The following is a 12142-nucleotide window of genomic DNA, read 5'->3' on the forward strand; positions in this document are numbered from 1 at the left end:
GGGACAAATAAGACTAAATAGGCATCTATCTAAATGTATCTAACTATATAATAACAATAATAATAGTAATAATTTTTTTGAGGACAAATAAGACTAAATAGGCATCTATCATTATTAAACATCTTTTGAATATGAATAAATATTAAAGAAACAAAAATAATTGACAAAATAATGCAATATATTCACCGAAAAATAAATCTTTACAAAATAACAGACGCATAAAAACTAGAATAGCGTAAAAATTACAAATAATCTGAATAGTTCTTTTAAATTTCCTAATTGACTCAACGAACAACAGGAAATGTAGAATACATAAAAAAAAACACACACAAGTAGGAAATGCACGTTAAGTGTAAAATGTGCATAGTTTTACAGACACGTAGCTGACGAATCGTGATTAAGTTGCGTAGAACAATGTATTTATGTATGTACTATTTTTTATATGTTATACACTTAAACTAAACAATTTTTAGTACCTATGCCCACTGAGAAAATTAATGCAAACGTAGACGAATAAGTACGACTTTATTTGCAATCAATATTAAATAAAGCGCCAGTAGGTAAGTACTTATGTTAATTTTACTGTTGCAGTAGCGTGTTATATTCGTATACAAGTTTTGAAATATAAGTAGGCATTTGCCTGCAGTTACCGCACCTACTTATAAGTTGTAACCACGGTAAACTCTGTGAAAATTCATAACCTCGGTGTTGCAGCTCGATTTCAATAAAATAAAACGATGCATTTCATCGTTCAGCATATTATTAAGAGTACGTACTGGCCAGGTATACATTTTTTTTTTTAAATTCTACGCGTCCCACAGGTCATAATGCTTTTGTGGTTAACTGCAAACAGTAGGTATACAATAAAATGTTGTAAAAGCCTCAGTCGAGTTGTGTTCGAGCTCTCGGTTAATATGTTTTTTCAGCCGTATTGCAATATATATAATATGTATACAGGCACCATCTAGGTACGGTATATATTATAATAAGACGGTAACGTTATATATACCTAAAGCGAATCGAATTTTCCGTCGGCCATATTACGTAGGTAGTCTGCTCAGTAAATTTATATCGCGGTTGTACAGTAAATAATACTACTTTACAGCTAAGTTTTGAATTGCCGAGCCGTATATGCAGCACGTTGGCTGTTATATGCACTCGTGTATACATTGCAGCTGCAGCTCGTATGGGTACACGACATATCGCGTTCTCCTCCAATATTTATGGGTACCCTGTGTAGGTATAGTGAATCCGATCGAACACAATAATACATATTATCTATATACACGATAATAATGTACAATAACGTGTGTTTATTTTTTTTTTTTCGGTTCGATTTTGCTCGTCGGCCGTGCACGCCGTATAATATTATGCTGCATATACGATGACATGCTATACCTACCTACTAAGCTTAAACGATCTGCTCGGCTTGATTCGGTTTTGTGCGCGCCGGAAGATCGGACGCAAATTAATCACTCCTTACGGCTGCGGCGTGTACGTCCTGAGGTCGGACATATTGTATAACAAATATATATATATTATATATATATGTATAATATATGTAGTAATGTTTATTATATAGAACGGTCGTATGCGGCGTAGGCGAACGTAACCGGATTGATTTACTTTTGCTTTTTAAAGAAGCTTACATATTTTTTTTCTTCGCGTACATCGTTGGACCGGTGCCTATACGTCATGTGCACCTATACCTATAGGTGATACTCGTGTAGTCTTTGTTTTTTTATTTATTTTTTTTATCAAATAATAAAATTCGGGCTAGGCCGGTTTTTTTGTTTTCAAACCGACCGGTCCATATATATATATATTATCAGAACGAATATTCTTATTATTATTATTTTTTTTAATGATATATCGTGTATAATATCGTATGTTAATGTGTACACGCGTGTGTTTCTATACCAGGCTGCACCGTGCACGCCATATCCGATGATTAACAAGTTTTAACTGCAGTTCGCACGACCGTCGAGCCGATGACGTATATTTTATTACAAATTATTATATATATATACATATATTGTATACGTTATATTTAAATATTAAAAAAAACATAATAATATCTTAAATTCGTTATGTATATATATAATATATCATGGATAATCTTCACGAATTGACCTTCAAATGGGCCAAATCGTTTTTTTCTAGCATCCAGCGTGTCCCCCGGAATATAATGTATATTATATACCTATAATAGACTATATGCACTCGAATACTCTCAGATTTCGTTTGTGTGATGTTTAGTAGGTATACATAATTATATATTATGTACTGTAGTGCTTAGTATGATTTTTATTGCTGTCGTGCATCGCACATTTTGGTCTATCCGTTGTCTGTACCGATTTTAAAATTATGTGGTTAGAAAACTACTGCATTACGAAAAAGAGGAGTTGTATATAGATTATCTCATATAGTTTTATGACTGGTCAAATTATAACTTACACTGTAGTTTTATTTCAGAACAATAATTTCATTAAAAATGGTCGAAACAAAAAATTATTGCTTGATAAATATTAAATTAATATAATAATATTACTATATAAATACATCGAGTTACGTATCCGGTATAATGTTATACTCATTATAATGAACTCTATTCTACTCCAAATTTGAATTAAGCCCCCTCAAAAATATCAAGGCTAAGCTCCCACAATTATTTATGATAAATCGTTTGTCAATTCTCCACTCCCTCCTCCTACCAAGCACATAACTTAATCATGATATCGCTATGCAAATGTATAATCGGCTAGGGAAAATTACAGTTCAAGTGGTCCTAATTTTGCCGTCATTTGTAACTATCACTCTTAATTTAACATTTAATTTTTCTATCTTAAACTATACAACATATTATAGAATATTTTAGATTCTAAACGGGGCGATGAATGTATTGATTTTACAATGATGTGTGTTTTTTTATTTTTTTTATTTGTGTCTTTGTACACGATAAGTAATAGAAATAATAATGCTTCGATTTTCAACTTTAGTACCTTTTTTGGTTGGAAAATAAATCTAGTGTGTGCATTCGAGAGGTCAAAATTGAAAGTTTTTAGTAATTTTTAAAAGCGTCTGGAAAAACAAAAAATTTAAGGATTTTATTTTAAAATAAGTTTTTGAAAAAATCGGTTTTGTTTTATTATTAGTTTAACTAAAAAATAAATTGGGTAAATGGGTAATGCTCTGTTTTATATTAGATGTCTAGAGAATCACTGTAATAGATGTGTTGAATTATAACTCAATGATACAAAATCATTGCACGAAAACCGGTTGTGAGTGAAGAAGGTCTGTCAAATTTTTGAGATAATTTTGCTAATGTATTGAAAATTATTTTTGTATATATCAGTTCGCTACATTAAAATATTTAAGTGAGAATTTTTCGTGACATGAAAATGTTATCATCCTGAGTATGAACCAACTAAAGTTTCTGAAAAATCATTAACATTTTTGCAACTTTTATTTAATATTTTAATGAGATAATGAAAGAATTATAAACAGAATATTACAAGGTATTATTAAAAAAAAATAGATAGCTTGATAAAGATACTCAACTTTTATTCTATTCAACCACGTTGACGGATAGACTTATCAAAACCATTGTACTCGTACGGCATATCACCTGAATGAATCTGTCGGTGGTTTGTCTTAATCGTCACTTTCAGCGAAAAAACTTATTGCGCATGTGAAACAGCTATAGTTTCTTACCGGTGTGCGTCCTCTGATGTGCCCATAGAGTAACTATGGGCACAACTATTACTGTTTGGACGTGCCTTCAGATTTCTAATATCTATGAAACATTTTATTTTATTGATATTTTTAGGAAAATAACTAAAAAAATTTCAAATTTCAAATGTTTATACATAACTCAAAACTAGTCAAAATATTTTGAAAATTGTATTCTTTTTAAATGATAAAATAAACATTTTATGAAAATAGCAAACCTACGGTTAATAGTTTTTGAATTACAACAAAATAAGAAAATCATTGTACTATAATTCGTTAATTTACGGGTGAATATCTCATATATAACTTCAAACACTTATAAAAAATGAATTTGACTTTTTGAACTTTTTTTTACTCTCCAGTTTTCTCTAAAGACAATCTGTATGAGGAACCTTATATTATGTTATATTACATTTACAAGTTTTTTGATAGCGACCCACTGCAGGGAATGTTCTCGGGTTCCTGACGGCCCAGCCAACTGTCTATATTAACCCATGATGAATTCAAAGTATAGATATTTGAACATTACAATTCCATAGAATATTATACCCCCCGGTGAATAGTAAATATATATGTGACTGAGGATATCGTAGCAATGACCCATAGTAAACGATAGATACAGTTCTTCGAAATTTAATCGTTATTTAGTGTCACGTGATGAAACATGTTTGCGGTCACGAGTTTATTCATATTAATATTAGTTGCCTACTCTTTTTTTTATGCGGCTACATCGTATTATGTGATATGTATAATGCATAAGTATGACATGACGAGTTGAGTTCATTTTTTAATATAGATATACCTACCACTGTTAGAACATTTTATCGACGTGGACATGCGGCTATAACCATACAAATGGCCGTTATTTTATTTCGATAAGTATAAATAAAATGTATCACAACTATTAAACTTCGCGATAACAGTATTTAAATTAGTTAAATAAGGAGGACGTAGATTTACACAGATTTAAATGGCATACATTTAATAAGCAGATATAAATCTATAGAATAATATAATACTGAATATAATATTATGAAAGTTCGATAGGAATGATATGATTAAACCACCGACAATATAGGTTTATGTTGTCATGTGTAATATTATATAATAAAATAATTATATTATATATTATTATACTCACACATATCATAATTTTGCTTATTTGGATATTGCATGAGAACATTTTTGATAACCTAATACAGCTATTTTAGAAAAAATATATAAATGTAAATTATTAATTTTTATTATAAGTTTGAACAAATTACAACCATCAAGTGATTGAAAATCAGAATGTGTTACCTAGTTAAAATAATCTTATAACATTATACATGACCGCTTGCGTTTATTTAAATATAATATATAGAGGTACCTATACTACCTATACACTTTTTTATTTTAGGAAGAGTTGTATAACTGTAGAATTTAATTAAATTATTAATTACTTAAAAGTAAAATTCATAAAAATGAATAATCTTCTACAATTTATGTTTTGATTGGTAAATATATGTTTTTAATTTTTAATCCGTGTCAGCTATAATAATTTACCAATATTCACCACTGGCAGAGCCGTGATTTAGTGGTAAGTGGTTTGCACTATAACCATTTGCATTTGAAAAACGGTTCTGAGCAGCACTAGTTTCTCTATGAAACCTAGTCTCTTACGTAGTTAGACATTTGTGATATTATTTTTCAACGTTTTTGCAATTTTTAAGTGTATTAACTATTAATATTAGATAACTTTTGAATTTTCAAAATTTAATTCGTATTATGTACCGAGTTTTAACTTTTAAGACTTATAATTTAACGCTTCAAACATTTGTTTATTTATTTTAAACTTAAATATTAAAAACCTTTTAGAATTAGGTATACATCTATCTTTAAAGTGTGTATGAATGTAATGTTTCTAACAATGTAACTATTTTGCGATTAATCATAATATATTGACATTATATATGTACAATATATATACAATTTACTGAACTATGCGTGTACTTCTTTAAAATGAAAAAATATAGTCATAATTTATTTTGAAATTTGTACCTTAGGTAAGTTAAAATGTACAAGTCAGTTTTATTTTTTATTTTTTGTAATTAAAATAGAGAAATTGCACGAAGAATTACTGAGTTAGTAGTTATCGTGTACAACTAATGCGAGTAATTTTCTTCTTATAAATATTACATATTATTTATCTTATGGGTACAAAAATAATATTTTGTTTATAATATTATATTACCTGTATTAGCTACGGTGACCATAGAATATTGCGAATATTAGTATGTATTTTATTTATAATATATGAAACCATCAACTATCCCTGCAGCTGTCGTTCTCTACTCATTCCATTTCGTCATTTACACTTAAATATTCCTCGTTTATACTACGATTGATGATAACTAAAAACGATCGGTATTTAAATTTAGGATAAATTAAGTCACAGTTATTTATTGCAGCAGTCTATAAACAGTTTGACGTTTAACGCGTTTACATAATTTAATAAACTCGTATAATTATATTATATACTATTTGTATGTGCATATGAATAATTATTGAACTAGGTAAGTACATACACTTGTTTGAGTGAACATTTATCTTCATATGATAATATATTATATTAACACAGATATTTTAAATTATAGGCCACGATGGTGAAATACTGTATTGGCTATATTACAGCTATTTCTTAGTCTTATGGCGTATTGGAAAAAATATATAGCAGTCGCAGTAAATTAATATAATATTATGCACGTTCTGTTGATTTTAAATTTGTTGCCCCATTAAATGTTTTTACAACACATATTTTAACATAAGGATTATATACCCACATATATATATTAATATGGGTATTACTGACAAAGGGTGTAACATATTTGATATTAGTTTATTATTATTATTATTTTATACATAAGTCATAAAGATCTTCCGGTTGTTAAATAGGTATGAATCGACATTTTAATTTTCAAAAACATTTACAATTTGAGTGTATTGGTTGTTGCATTCAATACTCGTATAAATATAGGTACAACGACATTAAAATATTTTTTATCGCAAGTTTATTGTTTGATATTATTCATCATTATGCCACGATGAAGTACCTACATAGTACCTACCTATATGGACGATAGGTAAAAAAATTGTTTAGTAATATAATTCCACTATAAGTAAATAGGTATCATGTAGATACATTATGTATATTGTGCATCATACAATATTCGTCATACATAGCGTTAAACATTATACTTTAATACTATATGTATGCACAGGGAGATTTTGCTCACCTCATTTTCATACTTAAATTATGCATTTATTCAAATTCTGATTTTTGACATTTTTAAATACACTCGAAGACCATATTTTTTAATTCTTGAGATTTGTTGTACCACTTAGAAATGATTCTGCGACAATACAAATTTCTGTTTTTCAAATATGAACATTCAAAATTTCAATTCTTTTTTGAGAATTTTGATGTTTCTAAATAAAAATTTTAGAGAGTAGTTTTTGAGCTGTATGACTTTGTGCACTAAGGAATAAGGGTAATATGTCTATGAGTTAAGTAGATATGGGGGCTTAGACGATTTGAAGAAGTTAGTAGGTAATTTATATTGGTTTATTAATATAAATAATTTGTAAAAATGATCCAACTATAATAAATACTGCATCTATTATTACATATAGTTTTTATTTTTATAAAATAGTTTTTAAGGATTACTATCCTTAGTAAGTTTAAACATTTTAATAATTCAGAAACCACTTATTAGGTTTGTATTTAGATACATCAACATTTTTAAGAAAATCATGCGCTAAATAATTTGCAGTAAAAAAGGAGGGTCCTCATTCGAAAAATAGAAGTTTGTACTGCCATAGGGCACTTCTTAAGTAGTACAAAACATAGCTAGGTATCAGAAATTTTAAAATATCGTCTTTAGGTATACTTAAAAATTTTAAAATCAGAATTTGAATAAATGTACTCTACTACTATTATAGGGGAAAATGGGGATGAGCATGTTTAAAAAATCACCCCGTTTATCATAAACCTAACTATTAATATAAATATTATAATTTGTATAATTTCGCCTTTTAACCTAAGCCCGCGCTTATCTATAACTTTGGCTAAGAATTCGCTAGTCATCCTAATATGTATACACCTATTTATTGTTATAATTTTGTTCATAATTTCGAAACTTCTTATGATTGGTTTATGGGTGTGTTAAGCATCGTTCTTATTATAATTTAAAGTGTATCCTTGTATCTTTATTAAATTTCGTATTTAGAACATCACGACCATGAGGATGATTTAGATTTAATTATGTAGGTGGTAAATCCAATATTATTTTTAACAGGTAGTTATATAGACATCAGTGTTAAGTGCGAAACGAAAACTTCGATATGGGTGATAAAATATTATACCGTGTGGATAATATAGCTACCTATGTAGGTACTGTTATGGAGATATTAACAGCAATAAAAATAGTTATGATTCGGATATATGTTGTGAACTCTTGTTTTGAAAATAAATTAAAGGTGCCACTCAAAATGCATTTATAACTTGTAATGCTGTCAAAACAATAATGGATTTTACGAGTGCCGCGATTCGAATAATTAGAATATTACGATTTATGTTCCGTACCAAACGTTATCATTATCGCTCCCGGCGAAAGACTAAATCCAGTTTTTTAGTATAATTTTTTATTTTCTGCAGTTTTCACAATATTCTCAATCTCACGAGAAACACGCGCCTGATGGATGTTTGGTGCGCCAGAATTCAACAGCCAGCCGGCGGCCCGATTGTACATCGGATGCATAATAATATTGCACTGCGGGACTGCAGCTGCTGTACAACGGACGACTGGACGTGTCTCTACTCGTTCTAAGACTTTGACCGCGAACACATTATAGTGCCTATAGACAGTATAATATATTATAATAGTGAATGCTGTAATAACAACGTAGGCGATACACTATATATACAACATACGAGGTGCTCGTCTACAGTATATTATATAGGTAGGTACGTCGTGTATTACGTGAAAAAAAAAATAGAAGGTAATTAGCCGTACTCATTCAAAGTCTAAATTAATAATATTCGACGCGGTAAAATGCGTAAACATTCAAACAGTCGTGCACCCGTGTAACCCAAGTTGTTCTCCCCCGTCGAAGCAGTTGCGTCATAAGGACAGGTGGCGGTGCATTCGGTGTGTGTCGATAATAATATAATAATAATGTTATGTACGCGCGTAGGCTGTCCAAACACTACTTGAAAGTACCTACACGAATAAACGACACGGACGTCGTTTGTGCATTATATATATATTTATATATCACAGTTTTTCTCGATCCGATTATGTGATTTGATTATTATTATTTTACAGAAGATCTCAAGGACAACGGCAACGTTGGTTTTAATTTTTACCTAGGCATAAATATATATTATACACGCTCGGATATAGGTGCATAGCGTCATAAAATTACCATCATACCATTATTGCCCGTCGAATATGCGTGGTCCTAAATTAGGGGGTCTTTCGAGCTTACACGTCAAGGGGACAAACGATTGTTGCGTATAGGTAATTTAGTGTTTTAAATATTAATGATATTATTATATAACTCGCGTTCGACTCGAAACTTTATTCCTTAGAAAATATTATCTACGACGGTAATCGTTAGGTATATAGTAGTCCTGGCTCGTGGAAATAGGTTTAATCTTTTCGATCTCTAGAGTCGTTTACAAATGTCTGTTTATAATATTCTTCATCATTTTGAGATGTGATTTCGGGGAAAAATGCAAATTTCATTTAAAATATAAATGTTATTGCTAAATAGTAGATATGTACACATTTTGTACCAATACAAAATGGAATTTATTACAAATGAATTTCGTCGGTAGCCGGTCAGAAAAACAGACATTTATGAATATGTTTTTGCTGGAAATTATATTTACCTAATAAGCTATATTATCTAACACAGTAACACCACGTCAACCTACTACAATAAGCATTAATTATGAAGTTAAATTATTTGTAATGATTCGAAAGTCACGAATTGAACTTACGAATTTAAAATTAAATCAATATTGATATGCTCTCAAAGTCTAAAATACATTTTTTAAATATATTTTCATGGTCCATAATATAATACAGTTTTTTAAATAATATAAATTGCATTTTACTGCAATATAATTTTAAAAATAGGTAATAGTTTTATATGAATCATACGATTTTGTTTATTTTTTGTTACTTATACGATAAATACGGCGGGCTGCAGAATAAGAATAACTGTGTAAATAACTGCGTTCCTAGTACCAACCTATAACGTATAAGTCTATAGTATTAAAACTTAAACAGACAAACAGTTTATTGTATTATATAATATGTAGGTATGAATGCAAACTGTATGTTTGTTCAGTTATTGACACTGGCTTAAGTATTACTCGTGTCTCTTGTCATGCACCTATTGTTAAACTTCTCAATATCAATAGTCAGACATGTAGCACTATAATAAGTACAGTATGTAGTGGATTTGAAGAGGGCCGGCCACTTTCAATTGTGCTATGAAACCATGTTTCATAATAATAATTATATTGCAACAAAAAAAAATTAAATTCCAAAGGTACCCAATATGACGTCTAAAGAAATCGTTTTAATTTATATTTACACTAGCTCAATTTTTATTAGAAAATATGAATCGGTTTAAATCAAACATTGATAGATAAAGATAATGAGTAGATATTAGCACATTTTAATAATAATTTTTTAAGGTAAAACTTTTAGTATTGTAATTTCTTGATTGATAATATTATAATAGATAAATAATAATTACAATATCAAACATAGAATTTCTCTTTTTATTTAACAAAATAATTACTAAATAGGTATTTAAATATATATCACATATAGATCGTTGAAGTATATTACTGCGTATTCATCTCTATTATTTCTCAGCTTGTTAGCTACCCGGCCCAACCTATTTCAGTATAAGCAGCCCAAAAAGATCTGACCTGACTGTCTGAATACTATCAATTCTTTTAGAAAACCAATAAGGATGGACTAAATGTGTATACGTCTGGGCAATGTATAAGTTCCCAAACCACACATAACAGGTAAAACTCACCCGTAAGTTACTACACGAAAAATACACCCCTACGTGTAAGTTCCTATACACCTATTAATAAAAAAAAATCACTTAAATGATGTCATTTCTTAGGATTAAAAATATAGTCTTACACAACAATGACAATATTTTGAAACTAAAACCAACTTTTTTCCCACTTTATTCAGATTTAGGAGTTGGGACTGACAAATTCAATGTAGTTGATGAAATTAAAATTGTTTGTTTTTGTATTGAGAATAAATAGCATCTCAACTATCCAACTTTTAACAGTCAACGAGCACCAGTATAAGTACTCCAAAAATGGATTGTCCATGATAAATTTTTGTATCATAATAGGTAGGCAATAAAAATGAGTCTGTATAGTTCAGATTATGTTAGGTACCTCCAAAATGTTTTAAGTTATTATATTATGACACACAAAACGTACAATATACTGCAGAAAATAATGCATATTTAATTTTATCTACATGTTGGAACTCTCGTATGAGTGTACAACGTACCTACTGGGTTTTTTCCTATAGGACCTTATGTATGATTCGTTTACTTGCTGTGTTTCGTGTGGGAACTTACCAAACCCCATATGTCTGCCCTACCCAAAATACGCCTCTGTGTGGTTTTTTTTTTTATGTAAAACGTGATCATTTTTACAATTCAGCATAATATACACATACCTATACGTATTTTAATTCACGTTTTATTGTTTCAATGTGGCATGAATCTAAAAAGTTGGTCTATCATGATTTAGATTTTATGACGGTTGTTAAGCAACATCATATAACATAATATATATTTCAGATACTTTTTAAGAATCACAGTAGAAGCTACGATTGATGAGTATTCTACATTTCTACCTAGATGACTAACTAAATGTTGTTAAGATTGATACGAGTTTCTATAATAAATTAGTATCGTCGTAATTATTTATCATCAATAACCAATAAGTATGTTTAGCTAAATGTATAAGGTAGTTGAAAAATCGTTATCCTTCAAATAGCTTCTGAGTATCAGAATGTTTTACAAAAAATCGTTTTTGAAAGTGAAAATTAAAAATAATAAGTTAGCTATAATTGAATAATACAAGATAAAGTGAGTATGTGACTATAGAAACGTTTTGAGACGTTTTCAATTTTAATGTAACGAATATAATAATAATAAAATATATGTGTAATAAATCTATTCGTTTTGCATCGTCACTATATTAAGCAAATCAGGTCGTCACGTTATTTTAAATGTGCGGTACTTCTTCTAAGAACATAAACGAAGATGATTATGATAGGAGCGAGTTTCAACGCAACGTATGTGTTCG

Source organism: Myzus persicae, unplaced genomic scaffold, assembly GCF_001856785.1.
Source record: "Myzus persicae strain clone G006 unplaced genomic scaffold, MPER_G0061.0, whole genome shotgun sequence".
Classification (NCBI taxonomy): domain Eukaryota; kingdom Metazoa; phylum Arthropoda; class Insecta; order Hemiptera; family Aphididae; genus Myzus; species Myzus persicae.